At 39.1% G+C, this 21,133-nt stretch overlaps 1 protein-coding gene and 1 long non-coding RNA gene across 11 annotated transcripts in view; one reads left to right on the top strand and one right to left on the bottom strand.

The window, feature by feature from the left end:
- LOC140600235 (uncharacterized) overlaps nucleotides 1–1,069 on the top strand; it is a 90,474-nt gene extending 89,405 nt beyond the window's left edge. Inside the window, exon 5 of the long non-coding RNA XR_012003452.1 lies at nucleotides 924–1,069. This is a non-coding gene — a long non-coding RNA (uncharacterized lncRNA). The remainder of the gene's footprint in view (nucleotides 1–923) is intronic.
- ACYP2 (acylphosphatase 2) overlaps nucleotides 1–21,133 on the bottom strand; it is a 258,461-nt gene that overhangs the window by 21,101 nt on the left and 216,227 nt on the right. The window lies entirely within an intron of this gene.

The following is a 21,133-nucleotide window of genomic DNA, read 5'->3' as shown; positions in this document are numbered from 1 at the left end:
AAAAACAAGTCAAATGTTTTTGTTCTGTTAATAAGGAAGTGCTTTTCCTTAGACATTCATAGGAATATATGAGGCAAGGGGGCGGGGGTGGGTGTGGAGACACAATACCAGAACTAAGAACAAATCAGGGAGAACTGTGCTCCAGTTCAGAATTAATTTCCAGGATCTTGAAAATTAACCACAAACAGGGTGATCTGCCTGCCACAGAGTGAAGGCAAGTCCGGAGCAGGCAAAGGACACAAAGGAGGATTGTGAGCCAGGTTGGGAACTGCTGAAATTCCCAACACGAACACACGAACACTGATTTTTAGTTTCTCATCATCCCTGCTAGTCATTTATTGCTGGAGTTGTTTTATTTAAAGCCCCTGATCCCCACCCCCAACAGACAGGGGAGTGTAACTCATCTTGGGATTTAGAGTTGTATTCTAAAGGAAATTGTGAAGGATTTGGAGAACTTGGATATTCTTCTGTTGTTCTTTCATAAGAGATTTTGATTTACTATAGAAGTCAAATTTTTGAGGCAAAAATACTCAAATTAACATGAATTTCATTTCCAAGGGAACTGGGGTCTCCTGCATAATGAATTATGAATAAAACCACATAAAATGAATAGCAACAGTCACTTCAGCTCCTTTGTGGAAGGAGATAGGATAGAAATAAGTTAACGTATAAATGAAAAAATGAAAATAAACAGTAATGAAGTTTGCTAATTATGATGCTTGCTTCTGTTGTAAAGTCATTCATCCTAAAGAAGGAAATAATTAGTGGGTAGGCTACAATTACTATTTTTATAACTCTTTTTTGTTCAGACATATTTCTGTTCAAACTGAATTTGTATAATTAGGAAAAAGCTGAACTCGGTAAAGCATGTTCTATTAATCATATAGGTTCTATGTCACTTGGATCTGTATTTAACTCCTCAGGAAATGGTTCCACAGTCAAGGCCGGCTTGCTGATTCTCTCACCAGGAGTTAAGCCACTGTCATTTAAAAAAATATGGGGACGCTTGGGTGGCTCAGCCAGTGAGCGTCTGCCTTTGGCTCAGGGCTTGATCTTGGAGTTCCAGGATCGAGTCCCACATCGGGCTTCCTGCAAGGATCCTGCTTTTCTCCCTCTGCCTCTCTCTCTGTGTCTCTCATGAATAAAAAGATAAAAGAATATGGTTCTGATTTTGTCTTTTTAATTTTCCTTCAGGATACCAGAGCCTAGAACCAACTTCTACATCACACACACACACACACACACACACACAATTGAGCACATGGGTCTCACCAACCCAAGCTCTGATGACTTTTGTTATGTGATTTCTTCACCATCTAGTTCTGAGGAGACGGGGAATCCTAAAAAAGTGAAGTTTGGTCTAGTCCCCAAACTCGGCCCATTCTTACTTTTCCTGGGCATTATTAGGCTAATACGGTACTTCTCAGCCTATTGATTGAGACACTGGTATCCACATAAGATCCACTGACAGCGTCCTATCCATGTGCACTATCATAGCACCCCTGTTTTACTTTGCACATGGTGCTTAATTTTTTTTTGGTGCTTAATTTTTTTTAAAGATTTTATTTATTTATTCAGAGAGAGAGAGAGAGAGAGAGGCAGAGACATAGGCAGAGGGAGAAGCAGGCTCCATGCAGGGAGCCCGACATGGGACACGATCCCGGGTCCCCAGGATCACACCCTGGGCTGAAGGTGGCACTAAACTGCTGAGCCCCCGGGCTGCCCATGGTGCTTAATTTAATGAACTGAATCAAATAAGGTATCTGGATAGGATTTAGCAATCCCATTCCTGGGTGTCTCTCCTAAATGATTGAAATAGAGATCTCAAAGAGATATAGCATTCCCAACTTCACTGAAGCACTCTTCACAGGAGTCAGGATATGGAAACAACCTAAATGTCTGTTGACAAATGAATGGATGAAGAAAGATGGATGAATGGGTAAAGAACATGTGGTATACACATACAATGGGATATTACTCAGCCTTAAAAAGAAGGAAATTATGCCACCTATAACATGGATAGACCTTGAGTACATTGCACTAAGTGAAATGAATCAGTCACAGACTAATACTGCACCATTCCATTCATATGAGGGGTCTAAAATATAGCTAAACTCATAGAATCAAAAAGTAGAATGATAATTGTTAGGATCTGAAGGGAGTAGGGAATGGGGAGTTGCTAATCAGTTGCCATAACATTTCAGGCAAGATGCATACATTTTAGAGATCTGCCGTACAGCATTGTACCCGTCATCAATAATACTGTATCACACACTTAATAGATTTAAGGGGGTACCTCTCATGTTAAGTGTTCTTACACACACACAAAAGTAATCTGGCATCCAAAGCATCAGAATATATCCAAATGTCAGGAGAAGGGACTTGTGCCCTGATTTCTGAGCTGCAGTGACAAGGTTAATTATAATTAGATTCTAATACTAAGTCATATCAACGGAGACTAATCAGTCATTGAGTCGAGGTAATAAACTGGAGTCAATAACATAGACAGTAATGTACTTTAGAAAAGTGCTCTATTTTTTAAATGTTTTTGGTTATGTTATTTCATTTAAACCTCCAACTTCTCTCTCAGTAAGATATTATTTCTATTTACATATGAAGAGACCTGGGCTCAGAGAGATAAATTCCTCTCCCTCTTGGTGATGTCTCCTTTTCCACTTGACTTTTAAACACCTTCCCCCAGTCCAAGTCCCTGCTCCGCTGTGTCGGGTATACTTGGACCCAAGCTCGAGCTTGCTAATAAACCCCCGTGCGCTTGAAAAAATAATAATAAATAAACAAACACTTTCACCCTATGATCCTGACACCTGGTAGATCCCCTTCAATCAATCAATCAATCAATCAATCAAGCTAACCATTTAATGAAACATAAACCCACTTTCCAGTTACCATCTCATTTCTGTTTTTCTCTCAATTTTCTCTTTTGTGTCTTAAGAGTAAAATCTGTTCAATGCCTCTTCCCTACTCCTCATTAACTCTTCAACCCATAGAAAGTGGCTTTTAAGTAGGGTACCCTCCACTAAAGCTGTTCTCAGCAAAGTTATCAGAGTCCTGCGTATCACTAAATCCAAAGCATCATACATTTTTTTGCTGTTTCCTTACTTGACAATTTCTCCTCCTCTCAGGCCTAGGCTTCTGGGACACCACACTTTTGTCTTCCTCCCACATCTCCAGGTGATCCTTCCCAGGGAGAGATCCTCTTAACTTTGCTAAATCCTTACTTACATCTGATCCTTAGGCTTCCTCTCCTAATCTTATGTTCTCTAAGCTCTATCCACTCTTTGAATGATTTCATCTAAACCCAGATTTAATACAAAAGTTCCAGATTCATATACTCCTCTGCCTACTGTCACCACTCGATTGGACCATATCTACCTCCACTCACACCTCCCTTACCCAAAATGCTCTTCCTCCCACATTGTAAAACTTGACAGAACCTGGGGAGTCAAAGACTCTTAACATTCCTGCATAGTCAGTTGTGTCCTGTTGACTCTAGCAGTCTTTTCATCTCTCCTGCTCATTTTTATTATTTATTCATGAGAGACACATGACTTGACTTACATCAGGCTCTTGTCTACTTGCCAGGTATACAGCTGAAGATTGGCTCTGAGTCTTGGGGCCATTACTCAGCAGGTGCAGTGAAAAGATTTGATATTTGTCACCTTCCTATTACAGTGTTTGGCTCTGAACAACAACTATTGCTGGAAGATTAGGGGCAGGGAGGTGCTTGCTCAGGAATAGAAAATTATAAACCACAACGTTTGCATTTCATCTTCACCACAGTTGAATTTTATCTTCAAATAGCCACAAAAGAGGATGCGGTGTCAAGTACAAACCAATGAACAAATAGTTAGAGATCTCTCCAGTCACCTGTATTAGGTATCTGGGTTACAAAGACAAATATGGCATGGTTTCTCTACCCAACAGACTCACAGTCTAGTGGGAAAAGCAAATGATTAGAATTCAGCATGATAAATGTGATAACCAAGGAATGTATGAAGCATTGCATGAGCGCAGGAGAGTTCTCATTCTGCCCTTATTGCAGTAAGCACATAAGGTGGTGGAGGAGGGAGTGACATCCTGCCTGAGGAGAAAGAGTAGGGCTTCCAGAAGATGTAAAAATGTTCTCTCTCACAGAAACCTTAGGGGACTGTAGCTCTGCAAACTGACAGCCAGCTGTTTTCGCAAGTTACACAACCTAGGTGATTCCCAATCTCTACATCTCTAAAATGAAAAGGCTGGTTTGAATCAGAGGTTGGCAAACATTTTCTATAAAGGGCCGGATAGTAAACGTTTCAGGTTTTGTGGTCCATATAGTCTGTCACAACTACTCAACTCTGCTCTTGTAATGCAAAAGCAGCCATGGACATTACATAAACAGATGGGCCTGGCTGCTTTCCAATACAACTTGATTTACAAAAACAGGCAGTGGGCTGGATTTGGCCTATGGAATGTAGTTTGCCTATGCTCTGTCTCAATTATCTTTAAGATGCCTTCTAAATTTACCATTCTAGTGGTTCCTGAAATGGTAGTTCTCAAAAACTTGATATACTTGATATTTTTTAAATATACTTTTGTTGTGACTGGTTAGGTCAGTAAGTTTAAGTCAGGGATCCCTGGGTGGCTCAGTGGTTTAGCACCTGCCTTCCACCCAGGGCGTGATCCTGGAGTCCGGGGATTGCGTCCCACATCGGGCTCCCTGCATGAAGCCTGCTTCTCCCTCTGCGTGTGTCTCTGACCCTCTCTCTGTGTCTCTCATGAATAAATAATAAAAAATAAAATAAAAATAAAGTAACATTAAAAATAAGATTTGAAGTTCAACTTATTGTGGGTCAATTAGCTTCTCTGTTTCATGACCACAAGCCACACTGGGAACTTTAACAGATTCATGGTCCTGCCTGGAGTCCAGTAAGGCAAGAATGACAAGGCAAATGTCATCCTTTCCAGCTTCTAAGAATATCCCCCCCCCAACACCTGCTCCACTAGTGATTGTGCAAAACTCCCCTTTACATGTATATCAGCACCAGTGAGTTCATTTCAAAAGAGCAACTTACTTTCAAGAAAAGTTATCAATGTAAAAGCAGGCTTTGGGCATCTATAGGTCAATAGGAATGTCTCATCACCTTTTCATTAAACCAGATTCGTTTTTATGGCTGCTAAACAAAAGTATGGTACAAAAGCATGCTGTTATGCACCTAAGCTAAAGCAGAATCAGGAAACTACAGGGCATGGATACCGACAATCCTCCCTGCTTCCTCCCTTTCCTTTGGTAGACATTACTACTAAATTCTAGCACTTTTCCCCACAGAGCCTTAGATGTGTTTCTCAGGATTCATCCCAACACACTGAACCAGGAAGCTGCTCCAAGTTGACTGGCATCACTGCACTAGAAGCATAAGTTAGGCCCTAATTTTTCCTATCATGTTCCCTCCTACCACCAAGTTACTCTTGTTAAAAAAGATACACATAAAAATTTAAAAAGATAGACATACAGCATTGAATATAGAAGCTCTAAAGTTCAACAATACAAAACTAAAGATACTGTAAATCTCATATAGCAGATAGGAGTATAAATCAGTAAAAACATTTTATGGAGAAAAACTCAGCATTGTTGATTAAGTCTTAAAATGTGCATACTAGTTGGGCACTTGGGGCTTCCTTATATTATTCTTTCTGCTTTTGAGTGTGTTCAAACTTATCCACATAAAAATTTTTTAAAGTGTTTAATGAAGATAAAAATGTCATGGTAGTTGATAAGTGATATATTATATAGAAGTAAAATCTGAATTAAGTAATCATACAGAACTGAGATAATTCAATGTTGCCTCATTATAGAAAGTTTTGTACTGTAATTATTTAGCATATAAAACTACAAAACAAATTCTACTACTGAAATCATTTTACTAATTTCTTAACAGGCACACTAAAGGATTTATACAGGCTTATAAATGCATAAAATATTTCTGAAAAAATAAATGGAAACCACCATAAGCAGCTGCTTCCCAGGAGGAAGGATGGAGACTTCTCACTGAATATTCCATTGTTCCTTTTGAATTTTTGTATATCTTGCATTTACTGCCTAATTATATAAATAAATTGTGACTCCATGATTCCACTCCCAAAAATTTATCCTAAAGTAATAATTGAGGAGTAAAGGTACTACCTCAAGGATTTTCATTGTATACAAGAAAATATTTCAAGTAATTTAAATATCTAATAATTAGGAACTGATTAAATAAATTACTATATTTTCATACAAAGGAATATAGAAGATGAATTTTTACTTATAAAGATGTTGTAATATGGTGTTAAGCTTTCTAAAAGCAGGTTATATGTAATGTATATATAGTATGACATTAGTTTTATAAGAAAATATATACAGACAGAAAAATATTTGAAAGATATATATCAAAGTGTTAAGAGTAATCATCTCCTGAAATATAAATAGTTTTCTTTCCTTTCTTCTGTGCTTTCAAATTTCCCCAGTAAATATTATTAATTTTAAATTAATAAAAGATTATTGAGAAAATGCCTAAGGGAATAAAAAATTTTCTCTTTTTTTTCCTGTATGAAAGAGCAATCTGAACACAGAAATATAAAATTTGGCTTTTCTGATCAAGGTCATTACAAAAAAATGCTGAAATTTTATTTGTAATGTCTCTTGCAGGGGGGTAGTGACATCTAGAGCTAGATACTACCTAATATTTTACAAATGATATCAATTCTTTTCAACATTTAGTAATTCCAGGGACACCTGGGTGGCTCAGTGGTTGCATTGGGCTCCCGGTGAGGAGCCTGCTTCTCTCTCTATGTCTCTGCCTCTCTCTCTCTGTCTCATGAATAAATAAATAAAATCTTAAAAAAAAAAGATTTAGTAACTCTAACGTGGTAATGTAAGGAATGATTTTCCCCCTGTGTGAAAAATAAATTTTGTAATATTGAAAAATGTTAGACTAACATATATAGAATGTAATTAACAAAAGAGAATGGGGATCTCTGGGTGGCTCAGTGGTTTAGCACTTGCCTTAGGGCCAGGTCATGCTCCTGGAGTCAAGGGATCAAGTCCCGCATCAGGCTCCCTGCATGGAGCCTGCTTCTCCCTCTGCTTGTGTCTCTGCCTCTCTGTGTCTCTCATGAATAAATAAAATCTTAAAAAAAAAATGAGAATGATGGCTGAAATACCAAACATTTTGAGTAGAAGACTCGTATGGATTAAATAGGTTATTGCAGCCATGGCTGGATAGTGAAGGATCTGTACAACTTGCTTGGGATTTGACTTTTTTTTTTTTTTTTTTTTTTTAGATTTTATTTATTTGACAGAGAGAGAGCACAAGCGGGGAGAAGGGGGTATAGGAAGAGGGAGAAGCAGGCTCCCCATGAGCAGGGAGCCCAAATGGGGCTTGATCCCAGGACCCTGGGATCATGACCTGAGCTGAAGGCAGACACTTAACCAACCAAGCCAGATGCCCCTAGACTTTTTCTATAAAGACACAGACTGAGTTGTATTTCAGAATGAAAACTCAAGGTGCCCAGAGAGGGAGTAAAAATTAAAAATAGAGTACACCTGGGGCACTTTTTATGGCAATTTCTTTAATCTCCCCTACAAGGATAGAAAAGGCACACTAAAAGCTATTTAGCTCAGGAAAATAATAGGGATATGCTTAATTTTGCATTTTATTGTTTGACTAAATATTAATAAGAAATTATATTAAATTGGAACCTCCTTCGTCCTTACCAAATACAGCAGCATTAGGCAAATCAAGTACAGCTTAGATGTTCATTATAGATCAGTACATGCTGACGTTCCAAGTTCACTTAAATGGAATTCACTTAAGATGTTAGAGTCTATACATCTGCTTAATCATTCTCAGAAATTAATATTCCTTAGAGAAGTGTTAAATACGATGCCGATCTCTACTCTCTGAGTTATCAGTTTCTCCCCAGTGAGACCCTCAGGAAGCACATTCCTACGGTTGCCAAAAGAAAGTACTAGAAAATTTCCCCATTCCACCTTATTTTTTTCAAGATTTTAGGGAAACGTTAAAAAATGGTTTTCTTTCCTGATCTAATACCAGAAGCCAGAAATATTCAAGTGGCACTAGTTTCCTTTCAAAATTAAAAACTGATGAAAACATGAAATTTTTCATCTTTAGCCAATAGTCCCACAGAGCTAATGCTCAGGCTCCTGTGGGTGGGCGTGACATGTGACAGGTTAGGAGGTCCAAGGAATCAGATGTTCCCGGAAAAGTATACTTGGATTTAGGTTCATTGTTATAGGCTCTCTTTCAGAGAATATAGTTGAACTCCTATAATTTAAAGGCTTCTATGAAATGAAATGTAGCTCGAATAAATCAGAGGGGCGGCCCCATTATAGTCAACCAGTGGAGCTGGAACATTTTAACTCAAGGTCAAAATAAACTTTATTGGAGCATTTTTTAAAGACCAAGGTTATTTAGGTAAGAAGGTCTCCTTCTTCTTTGTTCATACCTCACCTTGCACAGAACTGTAAAATACCACCAGGATGCCTGAAACACAGTCTAGAGCATTCGGGACCACCTCAGCTCAGGTTGCCATGGCATTTTCTACGACTGAGCCTTGTGCCTTCCCTTGCAAACTAAAATAACACTGAGCATGTGAAAAACATCTATGCTATGAATAAGTTATTACCGAAATTTAATTAACATGATGTTTACCGTTTCCAATTCTGGGACAATAACACTAAGCACTGTTACAAAGTGGTCAAAAAAACAACATCAAAATCCTGAAAGAATGACATGTGAATTTATTGCTTCTCAGGTTGCAATCGGATGCAGATGTTTTGGATAATAAAGAGTAAGGAAATAAAGGATAAGGAAAGCACCCCGTGGGTGTTTACCGTGGCAGCACCAACTTGCCACTGTGGTTCGCATCCTTCTCCTTTGTAATCACATTAGGCCAAGCCCTTCTTGGTTTTATGTAATATTTTCTTGTCCTGTAGACGCTGCGGCTCATTAAAAAAACAGTTTGACTCATTATGGCAAACAGAGCTTCCTCCCTGGGCTTCCTTTTTTATCAAAAGTTAGTTAAAAATTGTTTGACATGCTAAGTAATCTTCAACAAAAAATGTTTAATTTTTCCCAGATCTGTCTTTTGGTTTTAGAGAACAATAATTTTATTGTCTTGATATGATGCTGGTCTTTGTGAAGCTCAGGAGACAAAGCCAGCCACTTGTGCATGCTGCAAATTCCTGTTTTTATGCCAAAAATAACCTTTGTGACTAGTGGCAGTGCAGGTTGGTCTTCCCTCCCTACCCTCTTTGGCTGGGGATGGTGGAAGGAGCAGGAGGAAGGTTGTTGGGAATATCTGCTCAGAAGGCCTTGGACATAAAGGTTGAGAAATGTTAACTGATGAGATTCAGTGAGATTTTATATTTAAAACCGGAACCCACAGATTCGATGTTTCCCAAGGGCTGTGTATCTCCCTTCTGATTTTTTGCCATAAAAGAGAATATTAAATAATGCAGAAGTGATTGTACTCTATCTTCTGAGGGTACATTGAACACACTGTGTGTTTCAGTTTTAGACAGAAGCTTAAGACTTCCTAGCTCTCTAGCACATGCCCAAACAGAGAGGTTAAGGCATGCTCCCCCGTAGTTTGTCATTTATTCAAAATTGGGTTTGGATAGGCTCTAGTTTTGTTAAATCTGAACAGTCACAGTTTTTCATATTGTTGCTGTAACTGCAGCCCAGAGATAGAAAGAGCCCAAACAGCTTTATTAAAGTCTACCTACCACAGCTCCCACCTTGATTCTTCCCAGACTTCCTGTCCCTAAACTCAATTCTTTGTTCTTTTCAGATGAAAACAAGCTGACCCTTGCTAAATAAGCATCTTCTTGTGATAGGCTCTTGACAAATGTAGTCTTTATAAAATAAGACTCCAGAGTTGAAATGTGAAATATTTTAGGGGCCCCTGTGTCCTAGCATTGAAAATGTCTTGTGAGAAAAGCCCTATTTTCTTTGATTGATTCATTCTGCTCAATATTCACTTGACACTTGTTCATGCAAAGCAATAGGAGTGATTCAAGATTATGGAAAGTACAGTCTCTGACTTGGAGAAATTTGCAATCTCGAAGAAAATAAGTATATAACATGTATTTAACAGCAGAGTTGCTATCCAGCCTGTCAAAACTGAACCATTTATCTGACTCTTTCATTGTACAAATGAGGAATCACAGTGACATGAACTGCCCGAACCATATCACCAGTGTAGACATCACTGGGAGAATGGAGAAACCACTTGGTATCGAGCAAGTCACTTATTCCATCACTCACTATTTATATGATTTTGGACAAATTACTTAACCCAATGAGCTAAGCCAGGCCTTGAAGGGTTGACGTGGGTTGGAAGACTGGCTGAGAAAGGGAACACAGACTTCCTACAGGACTGTTTCACACAGACTTACTGTGACCCAGAGGCAGGAAGTATGAAGTGTATTTACAAGATAAGGATGAAAGCGAGCTGGTGCAGCTTCTATATTTCTCCCGACTTCCTCACAGAACGTTGGCTAAAGTTCAGTGGTCAATGCAGCCCCCAGGGAGTGATAAACCTGCCAGGTCACTGACTCCAGGCTGTGGGCTCACGGCCTTTCATATTGCCACAGTTGGGCATGAGGGTGCTCCATTTTTTACTGCTTCTTTGGGCCTAGCATGGGCCAGCCTTGGCCCACTGCACTTGCTCAACTTTACTTTCCTCACTTATGATAGTGATTCTCTCTCTCTCTCTCTCTCTCTCTCTGTAGGCTTATTCTAAGCCTTGGGCAAGATGGTGCACGTCAAGTGCCTAGCAGGATGCCTCATCCAAAGTGCTTCATAGGTGGCTTTCTCAGTTGAGGATATGAAAGTGGGATTCAAATTTCCTGACTCTCAAGCCTGTTGTTCTTTTCAATATGCAAGTAATGGTGACTTCATTTAGTGGGTACTCATTTTGCACCGATGGAATGTGATATATTAAAGAGTGACATAAAACTATGATTATTTGCAGAAAGCACTGCAGATCTAGAAATCCTAAGAATCTGTTTAAACTTATTAGCCTATATGCATTTATTAAAGTGACTGGGTTTATAATGAAGTTACCATAAGTAGGAGCTTTTTTTATGATGGTTAAGTATAAGCTAAAAAATATAATAAAAAGGGAAGAAATTCTATTCAGAATAGCAAAGTGAAACAAAACAAACAGGAGGGAGGATAAACTCAGAATTGTCTATAATATTTATAAAGAGGATTACAAAGAATTTTATGGACCATATGCAAAGAAAACTACAAAGCTATATTGGAATAAACAAAACAAGGTAAACAAATTGAGATATATACTATGGTATCATATAGGAAAAAAACTTCAAGTACAGTTATTTACTATTTGTTAAATATTAAAGTTCTACACTAACAATGAAACCATGAGTATAACGCTGAACTATTTCCTAGGAAATCCTAAAACAAAGCATATTAATTATTAAAAAGGGGGCACTTGAGTGGCTTAGTCAGTTAAGCACCTGACTTTTGGCTTCGGCTCAGGTCATGATCTCAGGCTTGTGGGATAGAGCCCCACAGCAGGCTCTGCATTCAGTGTGGAGTCTGCATGAGTTTCTCTCTCCTTCTCCCCCTCCAAATAAATAAATCTTTGAAAATAAATAAATGAATAAATAAGTAACCAAGGCAGTGCGGATCAGAGAGATAATTTACATGTATCATAAAATTAGGGAAAATAATAATTATTTAATAATTGCCTAATTATACTTTATTAATTCCCAAGATAACTGGCTAACAAACACAAAACAAAATATGATTTGGATCAGCTCTCATACTACATACTAGAGTAAGCCCCTAGTGAATTAAAGAGTTAAATATTTCATTTAACTCTTTGCAAAGCTAGAGAAAAAAGAATCAGATATTTATGAAATCTTTAGAGGGATAGTATCTTTGAAAAGCTTACAGCAAAGGAAAAAAATAAATGGCTCCCAAAAAATCAAGCAAGAAAATGACTAACATAAAAAAACTCCCGAAATTAAAAGAAACACAATTGGGAAACATTGGTATGGATTATAATAAAAAAGAAGCTGGTATATATAACACATGCAGAATTTATTTAAACCTACAAAAATATTAAAACCTCAAGAAGGGGCAGCCTGGATGGCTCAGCAGTTTAGCGCTGCCTTCAGCCCAGGGCGTGATCCTGGAGATCTGGGATCGAGTCCTGCATCGGGCTCCCTGCATGGAGCCTGCTTCTCCCTCTGCCCGTGTCTCTGCCCCCCACCGCCCCCCGGTCTCTCATGAATAAATAAATAAAATCTTTAGAAAAAATAAAAAATAAAACCTCAAGAAATGGTCAAAGGATACAAACATACAATTCACTTATGAAGAAATGTATGTAAATTATATATATTAATAAATATGTAATATATAATCAAGTAAATAATATATTTGCATTATCATTATATAACTAACATTCTTGTACATTTATAACAGCAAAAACTGGAAACAAGTAAAATGCCCAATATAATTGTACTATATCAACTTAACTATGATATAGGTATTAGAGTTATAATTACAAAAACTGGAAAAAACTGTTCTTATTTAATGGTGGAAGGGAGCCAGTAATTATTCCTCTTACTGTGTATACTGAAGAAGACAAAAAAGAAAGTCACTAATGACATAGAATAGTGGAATCATGGATAATATTTTTTCTGCATATAAATCTGGAGAGGAAGGAGGAACCAGCTATACCAGTCATTGAACAATACTAGTTGTTAAACCTTATGGACTTTAACACCCAAATATTTTTCAACACCTGTCATATTTATTATTTTTTAAAAGCTTTTATTTATTTGAGAGACAGAGAGCACAAGTGAAGGGAGGGGTGAGCAGGGAGCCTGATGAGGGATCAATCCTAGAACCCCAAGATCATGACCTGAGCTGAAGGCAGACACTTAACCGACTGAGCCCCCTAGGTGCCCCCACACTTATGGTATTTTAGAGGAAAGTAAAGAGAAGAAAATAAGAATATCAGTGTCAAATGGCTAGTTATTAGCTTTCGTAGAGGAAGGATCTTTCACTGTGCCAAAACCTTACATAGACCCCAATGTTTCCAAAAGACACCAGAGAATGCAAGGAACACACCTTGAGAAACTAGTGTATTTGATTTTTGCCACACCTTTGTCTTTGAAGCCCTTTTCTGGGCTGGTGGTATCCTGTTTGTTTTCCCCTTTCCTGATGTTTTACTTTTACCATAATACTTGTTTTAAAAGTTTGCCTGGCTTTAGACAAATGTCTTCATCATTTATATCTTAATTTATTTCTTACAATTCCTAATACATTTCAATTTCTTTTTATGGTCTTTCATCTTCTCCTTTACTACATCACATATAACAGACATAATTTAGGAGTTAATAACCAGGAATAACAGACATGGGTTTAAATCCTGACTTGGTTGTGTGATGTTAAGCAAATTGCTTATTTTTAATCTTTCAATATCTTCATTTATAAGATGGAAATAATAATACTCCACTGATCGCTCCTGGGGAGCCTGATACGGGCCAATACCAGGACCCTGAGATCACGTCCTGAGCCAAAGTCAGAAGGCTAACCAACTGAGCCACCCAGGTGCCCCCTGTCATTGCCTTTTTAAAGATGCCCTTTCTTTCTAAAACGTAATCGTGTGTAAATAAATAGGTATACCAAGTTCTTTTAAGCACAACACCCAAATGAAAACTTTCATTTACTAAAACTGAAGAAAAGACAGAGGGAAATGCATCTGTTCAATCCTGGCTTTCTGACTTTAATAGTCCATCAACCTCATTTCAACTACTGAAGGCTGCAGAATGATCAAAACCGAAATATAGGACTATGTGACGGAGTTCATATTTAAACTTTTGAAAATGAAAATGAATCTCAGTCGGAAAGTTCAGGCAGGGAGAAAGGGGTGTTTTAAAGAATTAAATGTTATGGCTCAGGCTCAAAATAACTACAGCTGGCAGGAAATCAAGGCTTTCCATATTGTGTCTTCAGTATTGTCAGTGACTAGTGTAGGTTTTCTGGATGTGTATTTTTTAAATGCTCCTTGAAATCGGTAAGTAATATGAGCATTACTTGGACCTTATTTGAATTTATTTGAATTTCAACAGCTACCAACAGATGTGCTTAGAAGCAATAGGCCCCAATTCCCAAATAGCACAGTATTTCAAATCTATTTTAGACTCTGAAATGAGAGCCCATTCCAGAAAGACAGTTCTGAACCTTTCTCCCAGCTGCAGAAATACCTCTTCTTGTTGCCCCCCTGACCTACACCAAGGGAAGCCGCTTGAAAAGATGTTCCTTTGCCACAATCATTTTACCATTGTAACCCACAAATGGAAAAATAAACTGTTGGCTCCTCTTCAGAAAACCTGTTCCCACATTGCCCAGAACCAGGCAGATAAATAAAACCATAGAGTGCTTTTCATTCTCATCTCATTTTCCAAAACGATCTTGTTATTTTTGATACCTATTTTGATACCTTGGTGAGCTCATAAAATGGGGCTTATCTACTAACAGTTAAGTCATATGAACCTTTTTAAGGTAAGTTATTTTATCCAAGGTTCTAGGACCATCCCTCCTTCTGGCCTGTTCCTTGGGACTTAACTCCATCGGTTTTCACATTCACTTAAAACGATTTGCTCTCCCTCCCACCCCTCTCTTTAGGATATACAAGCCCTTCCCATTGGAAAATACAAACCTCTAACCTGAATTCTTCTCTGCCTATTGGCCTATCTTATTTCTTCCCTTCATAACCCAGCTCCCAGAGGTAATAAATCCCTAGTAAATCAGATGGAAACTCTAGGACTTTGCTTTCAGACATAATGGCAATGACTTTATTAGGTGCCTCTCTGTTAGAGCCAGGTACTCTTATAGGCCTTAGAATTTATCTATCTATCTATCTATCTATCTATCTATCTATCTATCTATGAGAGAGAGAGAGAGGTGGGGGGAGGGACAGAAAGAGAGGTAGAGAGAGAATCTATTTTTTTTTTAAGATTTATTTACTCATGAGAGACACAGAGAGAGGCAGAGACATAGGCAGAGGGAGAAGCAGGCTCCCTAAGGGGAGCCTAATTCGGGACTCGATCCCAGAACCTCAGGATCATGACCTGAGCTGAAGGCAGATGCTCAACCACTGAGCCACTCAGGTGCACTGGGTAGAAAGAGAATCTCAAGCAGGCAGCATGCCCAGCATGGAACCAACAGGGGGAGCTTGGTCTCACAACCCTGAGATCATGACCAGAGCCAAAATCAAGAGTATGTTGCTCAACCACCTGAGCCATTCAGGCACTCCTCAATTTTTTTTCTTGATTATAAAAATATATGAATAATTCATGTCCTTTATAACAAATCAAGCAATACAGAAACAGACAAAGACAGAATCAATGCCTCCCCTGCCTGAGCTCCATATCTTTAACTGTCACAACCACTAGAAGAAAATTGAGGCGGAGAAAGGGTCAGAGTGTACCCTGCAGCGTTTAAGAGGAAGAGTTGTGGAGTCTGAGTGCCTGGATTCATACCTTGACTTTGTCATTTACTATGTGTCCCCGAGCAAATTACTTATTATTTCTGCACCTCAGTTTTTCTATGAAATGGGGCTAAATGATAGTACCTAGTTCACAGGGTTCAGTGAGGATGTAATACACCAAAACACAAAAATATTGTTGTTTCTAAAGAAAAAAAAGATCAAAAAGAGATTTAAAAATGACAGCTGAGAAGAACTCACTAGGCATTAGAACAAAATTCTATTTACCATTCTGTATCTACTGTAGAGATAAAAGAGTTTTTAAAGCAGCTGGAAGAATTTGCTCAAAAAATATGCTCTTGTAATGATGACACCATTGATGCACTTTGTTTTTTAAGGTCATGCTATGTTTTAAAAGATCCTACAATATTTCAAATTTTCATAAATTTATTGATTTGCTAGAGTACCAACTTTATTTTTAACCATTAATTGTATTGCAATCACACAATAATTATGTTTAACGTTTAGAGATTACAAACATATTTGATATGATGTTTTATACTATATTTTTCCATTTTTATAATGGCTCTGTATACCCTTGGGCTGACCTTAGTCAGACCCTGGGGCCTGTCTGCCCGGCCAGCACCCGACACAGACCTTCAACCTCACAGATTCATCAAGCATCATCATGCATATTTGCTCTGAGTGCTGCATTACTAGAAAATGATTAAATCACAATTATTGACTTTTCTGGAGTAAATCATTACCCACATTCTGGTAACTAAAATATTTTCACTCCACTTCTATTTATATACTTTTTCTAAGAGGCCACAGAGAGATGACTGCCACCGTGAAGCTACTTGGTTAATCACGTAAAGCCTCTTTCTCATCATCCCCTAGGCACACACAGTTTCGTGAGCTTTTTATGGGAAACTGAGGAAATGAACATAGTGTGCATCTCCTCCTCTCACCTGCCCACATTCTTTCCGGTCTTCACCGAATAAAATGGTATTGAGGCCCTCAGCATTCTACACTGAGTGGCCTCGCCCAAGGAACCACGGCTCTGCAAGTCACTAGACAAATACACTTGTTTAAAGAATTAAGTCAAGAGTGAGAGATCCCTTTCAAAGCAAGGAAGAACTGCTCAACAAAATTTGAAGAATCCAAGAGAAATAAGACCATACAATTCACAGGCTCTCTTCATTCACCTTATATTAGGTTTATCTATTGAAAAAGCATGCTTTTTCTGTTTCCCAGGAATTTAAACATGCCACAGTTCTACAGTGTGAAGATCTGTGACCACAGTGCACTTCTCCTGAGAAGCCCTCCTTCTTTCCTCATTTTTCTTTTCTCTTCTTCCTTCCTTTTTTCTTTCTCTTTCTATCCCTCCCCGCTCCCTCTTCCTCTCTGTTCACATCACTTTCTCTTGTTGACTGGATGGCTCAAATGTTTTCCATCATCTCTCTTTATTCCCCCTTTAAAAAAAATGTATGTGTGTGTGTGTATATATATATGTTTGTGCGTGTGTGCGTGTCTGTGTCTCCCCAGAATGTTTTAAGCCCCAACTTAAGACCTTATTTTGTCCTTTTCAATAGTTTCTGGTCTGTCTAGGACACAAACAGAATGAAAGACCCCAGAGAGAAAATTACATTTCACAGTAAACTCAGTTTTATCACCTCTCAGTTTCCGATTTAAAAAAACAACATATACTTTCCTTATTTTTGACCTGCTAATGTATGTGTAACTGTCATCTAGGCACTTTGAGAAAAAGAAAAACAGTAAAATACAGGGTCTGTGATGTTAATATGCAATTTTAAAGGTGCCTACTTTCCCACAAACTGATTTCAGCTAAGGGTGGCATTACTGTATCATTAACCATGGCCCTAGAATACAGAATGAGCTTTAAAATGTCCTGACCTCAGTCTCGATGGCCTAATGTCCTGCATTCATGCCCCTCCTACTTCATCCCCCCACATTTCTTAATGATTTTAGCTCCTGGCTCATTCTCACTGCTCTGGACTTTTAGCTTTCAGTGTTTTCAATACAGACATCAGTGATCCTTCCCACCCTGGCCTCCTGATTCATTGACCTCCTCCCCGGAACGGCCTCACCCCCAGTGTGCCTCATCTCAGCCCCCCTCTGAGGAGGAGGAGGAAGATTCTGAACCATCCCTTGCAGTCCGCTCCCAGACTGCTATGGCATCCTTCTAGCTCACTCTGGTTCTTGGCCCCAGTGACCTTCAATTCCCTGGGTCTTCCAGTGTATGGATCAGGCCACCTTTTCACTGCCCCTCATCCCTGTATGTCCTCTACTCCTCCAGGCTTAAATTCTAAGATCGATTATGATCATCATTCTCTTGCCCATCTTGCTTCAGCTCTAAATCTGACTCTGCTTACTCATGCTGTGCCTTTATACTGAATGTGGCTGAAGAAAAATTCACAACCAGGCTGAAGGGCCTCACTTCAAATTCATGACCTTGTTGATCTCTCTTCAGAGTCCCACTGCCTCTTGCCTCATACTCACTTGGCAATCTTGCTTTCTACTTTACTGGGAACACTGAAGCAATCAGAAGAGAATTTCATAGATACCACCACTTCAACCCACTGACCAGATACATATATCCTCATCCTTTGCCATCCCGCTGGTTCGCACAAGTGAACTTGGCATGCTTTCAGCCCCCTCCTCCACCAAGGCACCAGATTCCATCCGCTCTTATCTATTCAAGACATCCATCCACTGATTCTCCTTCCTCTCCCTTACATCATGAATTTTTCCTCCCTGCTGAATCACTGACATCAGCATGTACACATACTTCTTTTTGTCCCATTTTAAAACCATTTTCTTTGATCCACTTTCTCCACCAGCCATCATCCCACTTCTCTGAAGTAAAACTCAAGAGTCGTGAATACTTGCTGCTTTAACTTTCTCCCTTCTTCTCCCTTCCCATTTCCTCTTAAACCCATTATAGCTGAGCTGTCACCCTCCCACTCTTCCAAAACTGTTCTTGTCAAATGATGACCCCATTTATTTCCTTTTGGAGCAAATTCCTCAAAAAAAAATTGTCAATATTCACTGTCTCCAATTTCTTTCCTCTCGTTCCTTTCAAACCCCATTCCAACCCCCCACCACTCCACTGGAAGTGCTCTTACTGAGTCACCAGTAACTCTTTTTGTTGTAAAACCCAATAATGAGTTCTCAGACTTCATTTTACTTCACCTGTCAGCACCATGTCACCCAGGTAAGCACTTTCCCTTCCATATCTGGCTGCCAGTACATTGCACACTCTCATATTCCCTCCTACTTTACTGGTCTCTCCTTGGTCTTCTTATTCTCCTTGACTTTGTAATTTTGGAAGCCTCGGGGCTCAGTCTGTCAATACTCACACCCTTGGTGATTTCATCCAGCTCTCTGGCTTTAAATATCATGTATGTTGATTATTTGCAAATATGTATCCCTGTCCCAGACCTCTCCTGTGCTCCAAATTCCCAATGCCTACTGTCTTAACTCTGTTGTCCAATAGTAATTTTAAATTTAGCTCATCTAAAAGTAACCTTCTGATTCTCCCATAGAGATCTGCTCCATCACAATCTTCCCTGTCTCTCCTGGCAACTCCATCTCACCAGCTGCTTGGGTCAAAATCCAAGGAGTCATCCTTGACTTCTTATTTCCCCTACCCAATTCATCATGAAACCATGCTAGCTATACCATCATACTATATCCACTGCCCACCTCCATTGCTACACTTGATCTGAGAAATTTCTTCCACTTGGATTACTTTTGTAGCTTTCTAAAAGATCTCCTGACATATACTACTGCCCCCATCCAGTCTATTCTTCACCCAGGAGCAATCCATGCAGAACCTAAGTCGGATTCTGAGTTCTTTTTTCTAAATCCTGAAATAAGGGCAACCTGGGTGGCTTAGTTGGTTAAGTGGCTGCCTTAGGCTCAGGTCGTGATCCCAGGGCCATTGGATCAAGCCCCACATTGGGCTCTCTGTTCAGCGGGGAGCCTGTCTCTCCTTCTCTCCCTCTGCCTCTGCCTGTTGCTCTACTTGAATACTCTGAGGGAAGAAATCTTTGTTCGATTTGCCAATATATCCTAAAAGGCCTAGAATAGTGCTAGGTATAACATAAGGACACAATAAATATTTAAAGTTTAGTAGATTATGTATTCCTTAAAGGTATGTATTCCTTAAAGGTAGTATCTGCCTCAGAACCATTTCAGCCTCATGCTATTCTTGTGGGAAGATTCTTTTCAAACTATTGATTCAATCTACTTCTTCTTTCTGTGTTTAGGTTTTCTACTGTATTTCAGTCAGTGTTGATGAGTTATACGTTCCATGAAGTAATACATTTCATCCATGTTTGAAAATGCACTGGCTTAAAGTTAATGTGCTCCCTGATATTTCTTTAGATCACTACTGTGTCTATATTTTTCATTCCAAACACTGTTTACTTATTCTCTCTCCCCTTTTATTGTTAATCTTTGGGGGGTACTCTTTTGTCATTCATTTTTCTTATGTTCCTCATTACCTTTTCTCTACTTTCTTTGGCCTAACTCAGCTGATCTTTTACACATTACTCAAGTTACACTCTTTTTAAATTTTTTTAATTAATTAATTTATTTATGATAGTCACGGGGGGGGGGGCAGAGACACAGGCAGAGGGAGAAGCAGGCTCCACGCACTGGGAGCCCGATGTGGGATTCGATCCCGGGTCTCCAGGATCGCGCCCTGGGCCAAAGGCAGGCGCTAAACTGCTGCGCCACCCAGGGATCCCCAAGTTACACTCTTTGATGGGTGATATAGTGCTCACCAGTACTCAGAATTTCCTTCTTCCAGGCTCAGGGAACGGTAATACTTACTACCTGACCTTTGAAGCTAGGTAAGGCCAACTGACTGGCTCTGGCCAATGACACATGACATTTTTGATAGAAACATTTAATTCATGGGGAATGATGGTCTTTTCAATAAGCAGTGTCTGGTCAACTCAGTATTCATATGGAAAAAACAAATCTTGACTCATCACACGGTTCACAAAAACCAGTTTGAGATCGATTGTAGACATAAAAGTGAAAGATCTTGGAGAGGGGAGATTTCTCTTTTTTTTTTTTTTTTTTTTTGAGAGGGGATATTTCTTCAACAGAGCACAAAAAAAAAAAGAAAACACTAATCTAAAGGGGAAAATGATAAATTAGAATATATTACAATTTACAACTTTTGTTCATCCAAAGACATCATTAACATAGAGAAAAGTAACTCAGAAAGGGAGAAGATACTTGCAAGACATCTATCTGAAAGAAGATTTGTATCTAGCAGGTACAAAGGATTCCTACAAATCAGTATGAAAAAATACAGAATTTTGGAGGGCCTGGAAGCAGCCTCTTGGGCAACTGACAATAGCCTAAAAAATGGCTTGCACTGTGAAAAGCCACGTGGCCCTGGTGGGAAAGGCGCCTAGAAATGGGGAAGCTGGGGTCTGAAGGGATGGCTGGGGCAAAAGCCAAGGAATCAAGGACTGAAGGTTGTGCCATCTTCTCAGGAGCAGTGGCTGAGGAGGAGGGTGCTGAAGTGGTGGAGCAGAAGCCAGGAGATGAAGAAATG

The sequence above is a fragment of the Canis lupus genome, chromosome 11 (assembly GCF_048164855.1).
Source record: "Canis lupus baileyi chromosome 11, mCanLup2.hap1, whole genome shotgun sequence".
Taxonomy (NCBI): Eukaryota; Metazoa; Chordata; class Mammalia; order Carnivora; family Canidae; genus Canis; species Canis lupus.
This window is presented reverse-complemented; position numbering and strand designations above follow the sequence as displayed.